The sequence below is a fragment of the Arachis stenosperma genome, chromosome 5 (assembly GCF_014773155.1).
Source record: "Arachis stenosperma cultivar V10309 chromosome 5, arast.V10309.gnm1.PFL2, whole genome shotgun sequence".
Classification (NCBI taxonomy): Eukaryota; Viridiplantae; Streptophyta; class Magnoliopsida; order Fabales; family Fabaceae; genus Arachis; species Arachis stenosperma.
Window position 1 is genome coordinate 98,268,946 of NC_080381.1, and position 18,139 is coordinate 98,287,084.

The 18,139-nt window shown below is 40.4% G+C and overlaps 1 non-coding gene across 1 annotated transcript; it reads left to right on the forward strand.

Moving 5' to 3' along the window:
• Window positions 1-10,022: 10,022 nt before the first annotated feature.
• On the forward strand, window positions 10,023-10,130 carry LOC130984116 (small nucleolar RNA R71). The gene has a single exon (XR_009088070.1). It is a non-coding gene; the product is annotated as a small nucleolar RNA R71 (small nucleolar RNA).
• The last annotated feature ends 8,009 nt before the right edge of the window (window positions 10,131-18,139 follow it).

Genomic DNA, 18,139 nt, shown 5'->3' on the forward strand with positions numbered 1-18,139 from the left:
TTTCTTTTCTTCACCTACAATAAACCAAAACAACCACTCAAAGTATCACTAAATTCAAGAGGCTTATAAATCAATTAAAATTCAATTAAAATGAGCTCAAACCTCAATGATTAACATTAAATTCATGGTGGTTGCTTGATTTAAAGAAGTTATGCATTTTCACTCCAAATCACTAACTTAGGATGCAAGAAAGTGCATAAATGCTAACAAAACAAGTGAAATTAGCTTGAAAAATGGGTATATGATGACTTGTCATCACAACACCAAACTTAAACCTTGCTTGTCCCCAAGCAAGCATCAAAACTAAGAGTAAATGAAGTGAATAAGAAAAGAGTATATATCCTTATTATGCAGATAGCAGAACTTCGATTTATGGGGCATTTATGCAGACAAAGGCAACTCAATTATTGTTGCTGCTACATAATACATATCTTTCTTCAAAGGCTTGCTAAACTTGCTGTTAGAAGGCTCACTTTTTGATTCCACCCTTGCTAACTTTTCTTGGCTTTTCAATGCTTAACAAGCTTGTCATTCTTTAAGAGGTTTGGTGTTAAATGTTGCAGCATAGCCTTTGGCTCTATTTTCTTTTCTTTTGCTCAACATCTTTCCACCACAGACACTTAGCTCACTAATTCTTCCTAGGATCATTGATGCCCAGCATCTCTTTGGATCACTAAGTGCTTTGTATCTAAGTTGCTCTTTATTGTGGATTTTCAATTGGCCATCCCAAATCAGTTGATCTAAGTGACCGGGTTTCAAAATACCCCTTAGAATTTACTCCTCCAAGCAGATCTCAGTACAAGAACACCACAAGCATATGTCCTAAGGTCCAAACCATTGGTGTCCAACCTTTATTCTTTGTTTTTCCTGCCATTTTGGCTTTTTCTTTCCTTCTTCTTTCTGTTTTTGTTACCAAGGGTGTTTCATTATTGATAAAAGTCTTTGTAACAGCAAGTTAACTTACAATTGAATGAGAATGACATCATGCAACACTTATTTCATGAGTTATACATTTAATCAAGCACATATGCCACCACCAACTTCCATTCATACTTATGCAACATTGGATATTTTACTTTTCAATTCAAACCAAACTCTTTTATTTAAGCATATGGGAAACAAAGCAATTTTCAAGCTAAATGATGGATACAAGCATTATGCAGACTTATCATTTTCACAAACAATTTCACTTGCAACTAGATAAATACTTTAGTAAGCCATACAAGGGTTTCCATGTTCAAAACAATACACAGCAGCAAGGATTAAGTTCAGATACAACCTTTGAAGTTGCAGCCCTTTGATTTTTCTTTCTGCTGTGTTCCCTTTGAGTCAAAATGCATAGTGTCTTCAATTGTTGATTCATGTCCTGCATAATCCTCAAAGTTGCTTGCTTCTCAAGCTCTTGATTATATGGTTAGTATGTTCAATACTGAGTGTGGCTCCTGGATTGATTTTGGTGTGTGAACACCAAACTTAATTGTTTTGCCACTGTCTCAGATGTAACAAGTTAACCATATTTGAAACCATGTGTTCTTGCTAAAGGTTAATGGAATAAAAGCTAGAAAACAATTCAACAGCTGAATAATGTGTTTGATTACTTGGAGCTAGAATCATGCAAGAGGTGAGAATGTATTAAATGATCTTGTTGGTGGAACACCAAACTTAGAAGTTTTCATTCTCCCTCAAATTGTTTTGGTGTGCAACACCAAACTTAGCTCCTTGCAATCCACACCAATTACTCAACATTTTTATTGAAAAGCTATGAAAAGAAACTACCTCAGGTTGGGTTGCCTCCCAACAAGCGCTCTTTTATTGTCATTAGCTTGACATTGACCTCCCTTTAAGGTGGTTGATGTTGGTGATGTCTCAATTTGTCACCTCTCACTGTCAGCTTTCTCTGTGTGCTTTGATGCTCAATTTCCATATGCTCAAGAGAAAGAATTTGGTTGACAGTGTAATAATCTTCTGCTCCCTGCTGTTGGTATATTAATTGCACCTTATCACCCTTAGAGAATCCTTCAGTTGGGATTTTCTTGTTCTTCCACCCTTTGTGAGCCTTTTTCTTATTCTTCACCTTTTTCTTGCTTGTTGATCTTCCTTTCTTGGCAGTTACTTGAGTTGTGATGCCTTCCTTTTTGCTGATCACCCCTGCTTCCTTGTGAATCCCTTTTTCTTCTTGCATCTGTTTGTTTATCTGTTCCACTTCGTTTTTAGTTGATTGCTTTGGAAGGAGATCATCGCTCATTTTGCTTGTTTCTTCATTCCTTTGTGATTCTGGGAAGACTTTTAGGATGATACTCTCCTCATGCATCCTAAGGGTTAATTCTCCTTGCTCTATGTCCACAATGGCTCTAGCAGTGGCCAAAAATGGTCGACCAAGTATTATGGAGTCATTTCCATTTTCTGAAGAATCTAAGATTACAAAGTCTGCCGGATAGATGAACTTGCCAACCTTAACTAAAAGGTTCTCAATCAGCCCCTTAGGATAGACTATTGATTGATCCACCAATTCCAAAGTCATCTCTGTTGGTTTCACCTCCTCTATGCCAAGCTTTTTCACTAGAGAATATGGGATTAGATTTATGCTTGCTCCTAAATCGCACATCCCCTTGTTAATGAATAGGTTCCCAATAGTGCATGGCAAGAAGAAACCTCCAGGGTCTTCAAGCTTGGGAGGGAGTCCCTTCTTAATGAGTGCACTGCATTCCTCACTAAGCATCACTGTTTCCTTCTCATTCCAATCCCTTTTCTTGTTGATGAGCTCTTTTAGAAACTTAGCATACAGGGGCATCTGCTCCAAAGCCTCTGCCAAAGGTATGTTGATTTCCAACTTCTTGAAAGTCTCAAGAAATTTGTGGAAGTGCTGGTCCTTTGTTTCCTTGTGAAATCTTTGTGGATAAGGTAGTGGTGGTGTTGGGCTCTTCTCCACTTGATGTTGTTTTGGGCTTGATTCTTCCATGATTTGCTTTCCTTGCTTCAACTTATGTGGCTTGTCATCTTCCTCTGGGAGCTTTTCTGGAGCATTCTTGCTTATCTTGTCCTTGTTGATGGTTTCATCATTCTTTGTTGGCTCAGTGTCATTCTCCATAAGCTTTTTGGTTGTTCCTTGGTTGCCATCTGTTAATACTCTTCCACTTCTCAGTTGCACCACCTTGCATTCTTCCTTTGGGTTGGGGATGGTATCACTAGGTAGTGAACTTGATGGTTTCTCAACAGAGATCTTCTTAGAGATTTATCCAATCTGCCTCTCTAGGTTCTTCATGGAGGCTTCTTGATTTTTGTTTGTCAATTCTTGGCTCTTCATTAGTTTCTCCATGAATAGCTCTAGATTGGTGATTCTCTGTGAATCTTGTGTGATGGGTTGGTTTTGGGGTGTTGATGGATGAAGATAAGTGTTTTGGTTAGTTGGGTGGTTATTGGTTGGGTATTGGTTAGAATTTGGGTAGTTGTTTTGTGGTTTTCTGTATGAGTTTTGGTTAGTGTTTGGCTGGGGGTTATGGTTTGTGTTTTTCCAATTGTTTTGGCCTGTGTTTCTTTGCCATGGTTGTTGGTTTTGATTATGGTTGTCTCCCCATCTGAGGTTGGGATGATTCTTCCAAGATGGATTGTAGGTGTCACCATAGACTTCATTTGTTCCAGGATTTTGGGTGTGCATGTATTGAACCTGCTCTTGTTGTTGCTCCTCTTGAGTTTCTTCACTTTGCACCCAAGTGGTTGGAGGTTGGCTTGTGGTGCTCACTGCTGCCACTTGCAAGCCATCAATTCTCTTAGCCATTTGCTCAAATTGTTGTTGAATCTGCTGCTGCATCATCTTGTTTTGAGCTAAGATTGAATCAACTCCTTCCAACTCCATTACTCCTCTTCTTTGTGATGGTTGGCATTGTCTTTGATGAGCAAAGAAATATTGGTTGTTGGCCACCATATCAATGAGGTTTCGAGCTTCCTTTGTGGTCTTCATGAGTTGTAGAGAGCCTCCGGCAGAGTGATCAAGAGCTTCTTGAGCTTTAAGGGTGAGACCTTCATAGAAGTTTTGTAGCTTGTCCCACTCAGTGAACATCTCTGGTGGACACTTCCTCAATAGAGCCTTATATCTCTCCCATGCTTCATACAAGCTCTCGGCCTCCATTTGAGTGAATGTTTGAACCTCTGTCTTCAACCTTAGGACTCTTTGAGGGGGGTAGAATTTGGCAAGAAACTTGCTCACCAAGTCATCCCAAGTGTTGATGCTTTCTTTTGGAAAGGTTTCTAGCCATTGAGTTGCTTTATCTCTGAGAGAGAATGGAAATAGCAGCAACTTGTAGCTATCAGGAGGTACACCGTTGGTTTTCACTGTGTCACAAATTCTCAAGAAAGTAGACAAATGCTGGTTTGGATCCTCCAAAGGCCCTCCTCCAAAAGAACAATTGTTTTGCACCAGAGTGATGAGTTGTGGCTTGAGTTCAAAGTTGTTTGCATTAACATTGGGAGGGAGAATGCTACTCCCACAATGTTTGGCATTTGCAAATGTGTATGAAGCCAAGACTCTTCTCTGTTGGTTATTGTTGGCTCTATCTCCTCCTGGTTGATTGGTATCTCCTTCCATATCTTGGAATTCCTCCTCAGATTCTTCTTCTTCTCCAACAATGTTCTTCCCTCTTTCAGCTCTTCGTATTCTCCGAAGAGTCCTTGGATCAATTTCAGAGATGATAGGAGAGGATCTCCCTATACCTGACATACAAACACACAGCAATAAACACACAAACCCAGAAAGCCAATGAAACTTCAATCTATAGCTAGAATGAAGGTTTAGTTAGTTTAAGCAAAGATTCAAACAGTTAGTGTGTTAGTGAGAGTTAGAATAACAGAAAAGAAAAAGTGCTTAATCTAGACCTCCACTTCACTTAATCATTGTCAATCTATTTCAATCCCCGGCAACGGCGCCAAAAACTTGATGTGTGGAAAACGATCCAACACAAAACTCACCGGCAAGTGTACCGGGTCGCATCAAGTAATAATAACTCACATGAGTGAGGTCGATCCCACAGGGATTGAAGGATTGAGCAATTTTAGTTTAGTGGGTGATTTAGTCAAGCGAATCAAGTTTTGATTGAGTGATTTGCGTTTAACAGAAAGTAAATGACAGTAAATGTAAAGGGGGAAGGGAAAAGTGCAGTAAATTGAAGAACAGAATTGTAAATTTGCAGAATCTTAAAGAGCAAGAATGTAAATGACTGAAACTTAAAGTGCAAGAAACTTAAATTGCAGTAACTTAAATGGCAAGAAAGATAAATGGCTTGAATATAAAAGGGAACTGAGGAATGGGATTGCAAGATCTAAACAAAGAGGAAGTAAAGTGCAACAATTAAGGTAGCAGAATTTGAATTAGGAGCAATGGGAATTTAAACAGCAAAGAAATTAAATGCAGCAGAGGTTCCAAGAGGAACCAAGTAAAATTTAGGTCTCAGGTCTCAAGAGACTAGGTAGCAGAGCCTAGATCTCTGTTTGCCTTCCTAGATCCAAGTAATTGACAGAAAATTAAAGAAGAAGTAATAGATGAACAGAATTTGAATTGAATTATGCAGAAAACAAAGTGCAAAGAGCTTGAATGGGAATTGGGATAGAATTTCCCCAATTTCACACACCCAATACTCCGAAACAGAAGAGTAAAATTACTAAGGCAAGAATGAGGGAGAAGAGAGAACAATTCCCTCCCCAATTCTCAGAAATCTCTCAAGGAAAACTCCAAGTGAAAATTCAAAAGTAAAGGTTGCTAAAAGAAGGTTCAAAAGTCCTAATTACATCAAACTAACTCCTATTTATACACTTTCTATTCTTGGATTATGGGATTTGGATGGGCTTTTGATTTGGTGAAGAAATGAATTAAAATGGGAATTTAATTTGATTTTTCGGCCCATTAGATTCATTCCCAGGAGGCTGCCCTGCCCTTGTGGAGGGCAGGGCAGAAAATTGATGCATGGTGCACAAGCTTGGTGCGGCTGATTTTTAATGATTTTTCAGATCCTCAGTAACATGTCTCCTTTTTCATCATTCTTTCAAGAGCCAACATTCATGAACCACAAATTCAAAAGACATATGCACTGTTTAAGCATACATTCAGAGAACAAAAATATTGCCACCACATCAAAATAATTAAACTAGTATAAAATTCAGAATTCATGCAATTCTTTCCTTTTCAATTAAGCACATTTTTATTCAAGAAAGGTGATGGATTCATAGGACATTCATAACTCTAAGGCATTGACACTAAGACACTAATGATCACAAGACACAAACATGGATAACATAAAGCATAAAAATCGAAAAACAGAAGAATAAAGAACAAGGAAATCAAGGAATGGGTCCACCTTAGTGATGGCGGCTCTTTCTTGCTCTTGAAGATCCTATGGAGTGCTTGAGCTCCTCAATGTCTCTTCCTTGTCTTTGTTGCTCCTCCCTCATGATTCTTTGATCTTCTCTAATTTCATGAAGGATGATGGAGTGTTCTTGATGCTCCACCCTCAGTTGTCCCATGTTGGAACTTAGTTCTCCTAGGGAGGTATTTAGTTGCTCCCAATAGTTTTGTGGAGGAAAATTCATCCCTTGAGGAATCTCAGGGATCTCATGATGAGTGAGATCTCTTGTGTACTCCATCCTTTTCTTGGTGATGGGCTTGTCCTCATCAATGGGAATGTCTCCCTCTATGTCAACTCCAACTGAATAACAGAGGTGACAAATGAGATGAGGAAAGGCTAACCTTGCCAAGGTGGAGGTCTTGTCCGCCACCTTATAGAGTTCTTGGGCTATAACCGCATGAACCTCTATTTCTTCTCCAATCATGATACTATGGATCATGATGGCCCGGTCTATGGTAACTTCGGACCGGTTGCTAGTGGGGATGATTGAGCGTTGTATGAACTCTAACCATCCTCTAGCCACGGGCTTGAGGTCATGCCTTCTCAATTGGACCGGCTTTCCTATTGAATCTTGCTTCCACTGTGCGCCCTCTTCACATATGGTTGTGAGGACTTGGTCCAACCTTTGATCAAAGTTGACCCTTCTAGTGTAAGGATGCTCATCTCCTTGCATCATGGGCAAGTTGAACGCCACCCTCACACTCTCCGGACTAAAATCCAAGTATTTCCCCCGAACCATAGTGAGATAATTCTTTGGATTCGGGTTCACACTTTGGTCATGGTTCTTTGTGATCCATGCATTGGCATAGAACTCTTGAACCATCAAGATTCCGACTTGTTGAATGGGGTTGGTAAGCACTTCCCAACCTCTTCTTCGGATCTCATGGCGGATCTCCGGATATTCACCCTTTTTGAGTGAAAAGGGGACTTCGGGGATCACCTTCTTCAAGGCCACAACTTCATAGAAGTAGTCTTGATGCACCCTTGAGAGGAATCTATCCATCTCCCATGACTCGGAGGTGGAAGCTTTTGCCTTCCCTTTCCTCTTTTTAGAGGTTTCTCCGGCCTTGGATGCCATAAATGGTTATGAAAAAGCAACGCTTTTACCACACCAAACTTAAAATGATTGCTCGTCCTCGAGCAAAAGAAGAAAGAAGAGAGTAGAAGAAGAAGAAATGAAGAAGAGGGAGATGGTGGTGTATTCGGCCAAGAAGGGGGAAGAAGGGTGTTTAGGTTGTGTGAAAAATGAAGAGTTGAAGAAGGGTATTTATAGGAGAGAGGGGGGTAAAGGTTCGGCCATTATGGGTGGGTTTGGGAGGGAAAGTGGTTTGAATTTGAAGGGTGAGGTTGGTGGGGTTTTATGAAGGATGGATGTGAGTGGTGAAGAGAAAGATGGGATTTGATAGGTGAGGGGTTTTTGGGGAAGAGGTGTTGAGGTGATTGGTGAATGGGGGAAGAAGAGAGAGAGTGATGGTAGGGTCCTGTGGGGTCCACAGATCCTGTAGTGTCAAGGAAAAGTCATTCCTGCACCAATTGTTGCTCAAAATCACGTTTTGAGCCATTTCTGGCGTTAAACGCCGGGCTGGTGCCCATTCCTGGCGTTTAACGCCAGGTTCTTGCCCTTTACTGGCGTTTAACGCCAGTCTGGTGCCCCTTTCTGGCGTTAAACGCCCAGAATGGTGCCAGACTGGGCGTTAAACGCCCAACAGCTAGCATTACTGGCGTTTGAACGCCAGCTTCTTCTCCTCTAGGGTGTGCTGTTTTTCTTCCTGTTTTTCATTCTGTTTTTGCTTTTTTCATTGTTTTTGTGACTTCTTATGATCATCAACCTACAAAAAAGATAAAATAACAAAAGAAAATAATTAATTATAAAACATTGGGTTGCCTCCCAACAAGCGCTTCTTTAATGTCATTAGCTTGACAGAGGGCTCTCATGGAGCCTCAGAAATGCTCAGAACCGTGTTGAAACCTCCCAACACCAAACTTAGAGTTTGAATGTGGGGTTTCAACACCAAACTTAGAGTTTGGTTGTAGCCTCCCAACACCAAACTTAGAGTTTGACTGTGGGGGCTCTGTTTGGCTCTGTTTTGAGAGAAGCTCTTCATGCTTCCTCTCCATGATGACAGAGGGATATCCTTGGGCCTTAAACACCAAGGATTTTTCATTCACTTGAATGATCAACTCTCCTCTATCAACATCAATCACAGCCTTTGCTGTGGCTAGGAAGGGTCTGCCAAGGATGATGGATTCATCCATGCACTTCCCAGTCTCTAGGACTATGAAATCAGTAGGGATGTAGTGGTCTTCAATCTTAACCAAAACATTCTCTACAAGTCCATATGCTTGTTTTCCTGAGTTGTCTGCCATCTCTAGTGAGATTCTTGCAGCTTGTACCTCAAAGATCCCTAGCTTCTCCATTACAGAGAGGGGCATGAGGTTCACACTTGACCCTAAGTCACACAAGGCCTTCTTGAAGGTCATGGTGCCTATGGTACAAGGTATAGAAAACTTTCCAGGATCCTGCCTCTTCTGAGGCAGTTTCTGCCTAGACAAGTCATCCAGTTCTTTGGTGAGCAAGGGAGGTTCATCTTCCCAAGTCTCATTTCCAAATAACTTGTCATTTAGTTTCATGATTGCTCCAAGGTATTTAGCAACTTGCTCTTCAGTGACATACTCATCCTCTTCTGAGGAAGAATACTCATCAGAGCTCATGAATGGCAGAAGTAAGTCCAATGGAATCTCTATGGTCTCATTTTGAGCCTCAGATTCCCAAGGTTCCTCATTGAGGAACTCAGAGGAGAGTGGTGCACACCCACTGGGGTCTTTCTCAGTGGCGTCTTCTTCCTCTCTTTCCTCTCCATATTCGGCCATGTTGATGGCCTTGCACTCTCCTTTTGGATTTTCTTCTGTATTACTTGGGAGAGTACTAGGAGGGAGTTCAGTAACTTTCTTGCTCAGCTGACCCACTTGTCCTTCCAAATTTCTGATGGAGGACCTTGTTTCATTCATGAAACTTTGAGTGGTCTTTATTAGATCAGAGACCATTGTTGCCAAGTCAGAAGTATTCTGCTTAGAACTCTCTGTCTGTTGCTGAGAAGATGATGGAAAAGGCTTGCCATTGCTAAACCTGTTTCTTCCACCATTATTGTTATTGAAACCTTGTTGAGGTCTCTCTTGATTCTTCCATGAGAGATTTGGGTGATTTCTCCATGAAGAATTGTAGGTGTTTCCATAGGGTTCTCCTAGGTAATTCACCTCTTCCATTGAAGGGTTCTCAGTATCATATGCTTCTTCCTCAGATGAAGCTTCTTTAGTACTGCTTGGTGCATTTTGCATTCCAGACAGACTTTGAGAAATCAAATTGACTTGTTGAGTCAATATCTTGTTCTGAGCCAATATGGCATTCAGAGTGTCAATCTCAAGAACTCCTTTCTTCTGATTAGTCCCATTGTTCACAGGATTCCTTTCAGAAGTGTACATGAATTGGTTATTTGCAACCATTTCAATCAATTCTTGAGCTTCTGCAGGCGTCTTCTTCAGATGAAGAGATCCTCCAGCAGAGCTATCCAAGGATATCTTAGATAGTTCAGAGAGACCATCATAGAAAATACCTATGATGCTCCATTCAGAAAGCATGTCTGAAGGACATCTTCTGATTAATTGTTTGTATCTTTCCCAAGCTTCATAGAGGGATTCTCCATCCTTCTGTCTGAAGGTTTGGACTTCCACTCTAAGCTTACTCCATCTTTGTGGTGGAAAGAACTTTGCCAAGAAGGCATTGACTGGCTTTTCCCAAGAGTCCAGGCTTTCTTTAGGTTGAGAATCCAACCATATCCTAGCTCTGTCTCTTACAGCAAAAGGGAATAGCATCAGTCTATAGACCTCAGGGTTAACCCCATTAGTCTTGACTGTGTCACAGATTTGCAAGAATTCAGCTAAAAACTGATGAGGATCTTCCATTGGAAGTCCATGGAACTTGCAATTCTGTTGCATTAGAGAAACTAATTGAGGCTTAAGCTCAAAGTTGTTTGCTCCAATGGCAGGGATAGAGATGCTTCTCCCATAGAAGTCGGGAGTAGGTGCAGTAAAGTCACCCAGCACCTTCCTTGCATTGTTGGCATTGTTGTTGTTTTCGGCTGCCATGGGTTCTTCTTCCTTGAAGAATTCGGTCAGGTCCTCTAAAGAGAGTTGTGCTTTAGCTTCTCTTAGCTTTCTCTTCAAGGTCCTTTCAGGTTCAGGATCAGCTTCAACAAGAATGCCTTTGTCTCTGCTCCTGCTCATATGAAAGAGAAGAGAAAAAGAAAATGTGGAATCCTCTATGTCACAGTATAGAGATTCCTTGAAATGTCAGAGGAAAAGAGAAATAGAAAGAAGAAGGAGAAGAAGAATTCGAACTTTAATTAGATAAGGTTCGAATTGTGCATTAAGAAGGAGTAGTACTCCATAAATAGAAGGATGTGGGAAGGAGGGAAGATGATTTTCGAAAATTCAATCAAAAGATTTTGAAAACATTTTGAAAATTTGATTGATGATTTTCGAAAATTGAAAGTGGAAGAGAAATCAAGTGATTTTTGAAAAAGATTTTGAAATTAGAAACTAAAAAGATTTGATTGAAAACTAATTTGAAAAAGATATGATTAAGAAGATATGATTAGTTTTAAAGAGATGTGATTGAGAAGATATGATTTGAAAACAATTTTAAAAGATATGTTTTGAAAATTATTTTAAAAGATTTGATTTGGAAAATTAGTGACTTGCCTAACAAGAAAAGATATGATTCAAACATAAACCTTCCTTAACAGAAAAGGAAAAAAATGTTCAATCAAATCATTAATTGTTAGTAAGTATCTTTGAAAGGAAAGAAATTAATTTTGAAAACATTTGAATGAAAAGATTTGATTTGAAAAAGATTTGATTTTGAAAAACTTGAAAAAATTGATTTGAAAACAAAATCTTCCCCCTAGCACCATCCTGGCGTTAAACGCCCAGAATGGTATACATTCTGGTGTTTAACGCCCAAAATGCTACCTTTTTGGGCGTTAAACGCCCAACCAGGTGCCCTGGCTGGCGTTTGAACGCCAGTCTGCCTTCTTCACTGGGCATTTTTGAATGCTCAGCTTTTTCTGTATAATTCCTCTGCAGTGTGTTCTGAATCTTCAATCCCTTGTATCATTGACTTGAAAAGACACAAATTAAAATATTTTTGGATTTTTAATAATTAAAATGCAACAAGAATCAAATAACAATGCATGCAAGACACCAAACTTAGCAGTTTGTATACTACTGACACTAACAATATGAGAATGCATATGAGATACACAAAATACTTCAAGTCAATAGAATTCAAAGATCAGAGCAAGAAATCATCAAGAATTATTTGAAGATCCTTAAGACACATGAATGAATGCATGCAATTGACACCTAACTTAAGATGAGACACTAGACTCAAACAAGAAATATTTTTGAATTTTATGATTTTGTGATTTTTTTTGTGTTTTTCGAAAATTAAGTGGAAAAAGGTATCAAAATTCTTAATGAGAATTCCAGGAATCAGTGCAATGCTAGTCTAAGACTCCGGTCCAGGAATTAGACATGGCTTCACAGCCAGCCAAGCTTCCAAAGAAAGCTTCGGTCCAAAACACTAGACATGACCAAAGGTCAGCCAAGCCTTAGCAAATCACTGCTCCAAGAGCAAGATTGATACGAAATCAACAAGCTCTTGTGGTGATAAGTTGAAACCTCGGTCCAATCAGATTAGACATGGCTTCTCAGCCAGCCAGATTTCAACAAATCATCATGAAACTCTAGAATTCATCTTCAAGAATTTCGAAAAAAAAATACCTAATCTAAGCAACAAGATGAACCGTCAGTTGTCCAGCCTGAACAATCCCGGGCAATAACACCAAAAATTTGATGTTGTTGCCGGATCTCGGCACTGATGTTACCAAAGGCTTGCTCAAAACTAGAACAATCCCCGGCAACGGCGCCAAAAACTTGGTGCGCGAAATTGTGAACTATACTTTTTCACAACTCTCATAATCCCTGGTAATGGCTCCAAAAACTTGGTGCGCTCAATACCATGGCATTACACAACTTCGCACAACTAACCAGCAAGTGCACTGGGTCGTCCAAGTAATAAACCTTACGTGAGTAAGGGTCGATCCCACGGAGATTGTTAGTATTGAAGCAAGCTATGGTCATCTTGTAAATCTTAGTCAGGCAAACTCAGATATATATGGTGATGAACGAAATAACATAAAAGATAAAGATAGTGATACTTATGTAATTCATTGGTAGGAACTTCAGATAAGTGCATGAAGATGCCTTCCCTTCCGTCTCTCTGCTTTCCTACTGTCTTCATCCAACCCTTCTTACTCCTTTCCATGGCAAGCTCGTATAGGGTCTCACTGTTGTCAGCAGCTACCTCCCATCCGCGCAGTGAAAGCTAATGCACACACTCTGTCACAGTGCTGCCAATCACCGGTTTGGTTCCCTCCCCTACCGGAATAGAATAACTCTTTTGCGTCTGTCACTAACGCCCAGTAGGTTACAGGTTTGAAGCACGTCACAGTCATTCAATCATTGAATCCTACTCAGAATACCACAGACAAGGTTAGACCTTCCGGATTCTCTTGAATGCTGCCATCAGTTCTTGCCTATACCACGAAGACTCTGATCTCACGGAATGGTTGGCTCGTTTGTCAGGCAAGCACTCGGTTGTCAGGCGATCAACCATGCATCGTGCAATCAGGAATCCAAGAGATATTCACTAAGCCTCAGATGCTTGTAGAACAAGAATGGTTGTCAGTCACCTTGTTCATGGGTGAGAATGGTGATGGGTGTCAATCATCACCTTCATCATGTTGAAGAACAAGTGATATCTTGGACAAAGAACAAGCGGAATTTGAATGGAAGAACAATAGTAATTGCATTAATACTCGAGGTACAGCAGAGCTCCACACCTTAATCTATGGTGTGTAGAAACTCCACCGTTGAAAATACATAAGCATAAGGTCTAGGCATGGCCGAATGGCCAGCCTCCCAATGATCTAAGAACTAAGATGTTCAAAGATGATCTAGAGATCTAAAAGTGATCAAAAGATTTCTATACAACAGTAAAAGGTCCTACTTATAAGAAACTAGTAGCCTAGGGTGTACAGAAATGAGTAAATGACATAAAAATCCTCTTCCGGGCCCACTTGGTGTGTGCTTGGGCTGAGCAATGAAGCAATTTCGTGTAAAGACTCTTCTTGGAGTTAAACGCCAGCTTTGGTGCCAGTTTGGGCGTTTAACTCCCATTTGGGTGCCAGTTCCAGCGTTTAACGCTGGGATTTCTTTAGGTGACTTTGAGCGCCGGTTTGGGCCATCAAATCTTGGGCAAAGTATGGACTATTATATATTGCTGGAAAGCCCAGGATGTCTACTTTCCAATGCCGTTGAGAGCGCGCCAATTGGGCTTCTGTAGCTCCAGAAAATCCGCTTCGAATGCAGGGAGGTCAGAATCCAACAGCATCTGCAGTCCTTTTTGGTCTCAGAATCAGATTTTTGCTCAGGTCCTTCAATTTCAGCCAGAAAATACCTGAAATCACAGAAAAACACACAAACTCATAGTAAAGTCCAGAAAAGTGAATTTTAATTAAAAACTAATAAAAGTATACTAAAAACTAACTAAATCATAACAAAAACATACTAAAAACAATGCCAAAAAGTATACAAATTATCCGCTCATCAGCGGCCTTGGTGTAAGTTGGTGCTGCGTGGTGCGCGTTTGGCACGAGTTTGGTGCGCCAGAGGCTGCCCTGCCCGCGCCAAGGGCAGGGCAGAAAAGTTGATGCGCGCGCTTGGTGCTGCCAGGAAGAAAGTTGGTGCGCCAGAATTGAGGAGCGCGTGTGCGCGCGATGCACGTTGGTGCGTGGGACGCTGCCCTGCCCGCGCCAAGGGCAGGGCAGGAATGGTTTGGTGCGCCAGGGAAGGAACGCGCGCGTCAGATGCTGCCAGGACGAGTGTTTGGTGCGCCAGGAAGCAAAGTTGGTGCGCCAAGGTTTTGTGTGTGATGCGCCAATTCAATTGCTGCCCTGCCCGCGCCAAGGGCAGGGCAAGGTTCCTTCCTTCACGTCTCGGGTTCGAACCTGGGAGGGTGCAAACACGCTATTTATTTTCTTGATTTCTTGGCACGGTAGTCACCCTTAGTCTTTGACTTCCTCATGGTCCCTTGTTCGAACCTTGTAGCATGCATGGGTAACCTTTTTTCTTGATTTTCTTTCCTCATGGAGCCCGATTCTGCCCTCCACAAGGGCAGGACAGAGTTTGCTTTCTCTTGGCTCCAAGGCACCATTTTGTGCTCTGCCCTTGGAGTGGGCAGGGCAGAGTTGCTTATTCTTGTTTGGTCACCTAATGTTGCCCTCCTAGAGGGCAGTCTGCCCTTGTAGAGGGCAATGTTGCTTCTCCCTTAGCATGCAGCACTCTCTTTCTTGATTCGGCCACGCTTTCCTTTTCTTGGCTACACTTCTTAGGCCACGCTTTTCATTTTCTTTTCTTTTCTTCACCTACAATAAACCAAAACAACCACTCAAAGTATCACTAAATTCAAGAGGCTTATAAATCAATTAAAATTCAATTAAAATGAGCTCAAACCTCAATGATTAACATTAAATTCATGGTGGTTGCTTGATTTAAAGAAGTTATGCATTTTCACTCCAAATCACTAACTTAGGATGCAAGAAAGTGCATAAATGCTAACAAAACAAGTGAAATTAGCTTGAAAAATGGGTATATGATGACTTGTCATCAGATGCAACCAAATTTAGATCCCAATTCCATGAAGGGAGATATCATAGGTTCATGGAAACAAAGAATGTCATTTATGAGAAAGGCCTTGAGTTGAGAGATGGAGAATACCCCATCATGAGGCAAATCACTAAAGAAAGAAGGTGGAAACTTGTATGTGCTCCTCTTGTTGACATCAGTGCAGTCATGATCAGGGAGTTCTATGCAAATGCTGTAAAAAAAACAAAGATAGTGCTCCTTACACAAGTTATGTCAGAGGAGTTGAAGTGAGTTTTAGCCCAGCTGCCATCACAAGGGCTCTCAAGTTGAGAACCATAACTTTTGCAGAGCCCAGTTATGAAACCAGATTGCAGATGGAAAACAATCCTGATGAGATCCTGCAGGGGTTATGTGTAGAAAATACAGATTGGGAAAGAGATTCAAAGGGAGTTCCAAGTCACTTGAGGAGGATAAATCTCACTCCTGTAGCTAAGGGATGGTATGAAATAGTGCGAAGATCTATCCTTCCTACTGGAAACGCTTCTTGGGTCACAATCAAACGAGCACTCTTGACTTACTGCATCTTGCATGGAGGTGAGATCAACCTCGCACAACTCATAGCTGACAGTATTCAAGAGATGGCCAATAGCACAAGCAAATCAAGTGGTCTTGGACATCCAAGCACCATCCTCAGGCTATGTGACAAAGCTAAAGTAATCTTTGAAGATGAGGACACAGAAAAAGTGAAAAAGGGAAAAGGGATCACTAAGAAGAGTATGGAAGGAATAAATGAAGAAGATGATCCAGAGGGGGTGGTAGCCCCCAGGCAAAGGAGATCACAAAAAGAGGAAGGACGAAATCAAGCTCATGATGCCATAGACATGAGCCAGCTACACAGAGCAATAGAAGAGCTATCCCAACAACTCATGCAAACTCAACAAGGGCAAAATCAGGGGTGCCAAGAGCAATATCTAGAGCCCCATCCAGAGTTTAGGGAGCAATATCTGAAAGACAAAGAGGAACGAGAAGCTTGGCAGCATCAAATGGAGGAGAAACAAGAGAGATGGCAACAACAAATGATGACTCAGCAGCAAGAATTTCAAGCACAGATTCTTGAAGGACAAAAAGAGCAATACAAAGAGTTCAAAGAATCATATGATAAGCTGTATTTTAGTCAAGCTAAAGCAGGGGAATATAGTCACAACCTGTATCAATGGAAGAATGTTCATCACACCATGGGAGAAGTTAGATACGCACAAAGAATGGAGAATGATGAAAACATGCAAGCAAGGTTGGAGTACTTGACCCACAATTTGCCAACACTCAATCCTGAGATCAAGCCTTTTGAGCAATGCCCTGAATTTTTAGCCAAGCAACAGGCAAGATCTCATCAATATACTGAGGCAACCTTTAAAAGATTGGAAGATGTTGGGCTCTCAGGACTCTTAGATTCCGTTTGGGGTAGAAGATGTCCTGGTGAAGAGATCCGAGATTATTCCAAGACAGGGAAGAGAAAGAAGAAAAAGGGAGAATCAAGCAGCAGCCACGACCATTAGAAGGTGGCAAAGTTCTTTCATGTTCCCTTTTTCATGTCTTTAATAAGGAGATGCATGTCTGAAACATGATATGCCTCCATCATCTATTTTCTTTTTACTTCATGCAATTTTTGTTCTTTGCTTTCATTTTAGTTAGTTAATAAATAGCTAGAAAATTGCTAAATCTGCATGATGCTTGTTATCCATCACTTAGCTTTAAATTTTGTCTTGTTTCCCATATGCTTAAATAAAAGAGATTTGGTTTGAATTGAAAAGTGAAATATCCAATGTTGCATGAGTAAGAATGGAAGTTAGTGGTGGTATATGTGTTTGATTAAATGCATAACTCATGAAATAATTGTTGCATAATATCATTCTCATTCAAGTGTGAGTTAGTTTGCTGTTGTAAAGACTCTTATCAATAATGAAAAAGCCCTTGGTAACAAAAACAGAAAGAAAAGGGAAAGAAAAAGCCAAAATGGCAATAAAAACAAAGAATAAAGGTTGGACACCAATAGCTTGGACCCTAGGACACATTCCTGTGGTGTTCTTGTACTAAGATATGCTTGGATGAGTAAATTCTAAGGGGTATTTTAAAACCCGGTCACTTAGATCAACTGATTTGGGATGGCCAATTGAAAATCCACAATAAAGAGCAACTTAGATACAGAACATTTAGTTATCCAAAGAGATGCTGGGCATCAATGATCCTAGGAAGAATTAGTGAGCCAAGTGTCTGTGGTGGAGAGATGTTGAGTAAAAGAAAGAAACAAATAAAGCCAAAGGCTATTACTGCAACATTTGACACCAAACCTCCAAAAGAATAATAAGCTTGTTAAGCATTGTAAGCCAAGAAAAGTTAGCAAGGGAGGAATTAAAAAGTGAGTCTTATAACAGCAAGTTTAGCAAGCCTTTGAGGAAAGATGTATATTATGTAACAGCAAACAATAATTGAGTTATCATTGTCTGCATAAAGACTCCATAAAACAAGTTCTGCTATATGCCTAATAAGGATATGTGTTCTTTTCTTATTCATGTCATTTACTCTTAGTTTTGATGCTTGCTTGGGGACAAGCAAGATTTAAGTTTGGTGTTGTGATGACAAGTCATCATATACCCATTTTTCAAGCTAATTTCACTTGTTTTGTTAGCATTTATGCACTTTCTTGCATCCTAAGTAAGTGATTTGGAGTGAAAATGCATAACTTCTTTAAATCAAGCAACCACCATGAAATTAATGTTAAATCATAAGGTTTAAGCTAATTTTAATTGAATTTTAATTGCTTTATAAGCCTTATGAATTTAGTGATACTTGGAGTGGTTGTTTTGGTTTATTGTAGGTGAAGAAAAGAAAAAAAGAAAAAGCGTGGCCTAAGGAAGTGTGGCCCAAGGAGAAGAAAGTGTGGTTAAAGGAAGGAAAAGTGTGCCGCATGCAATGGGGGAGGC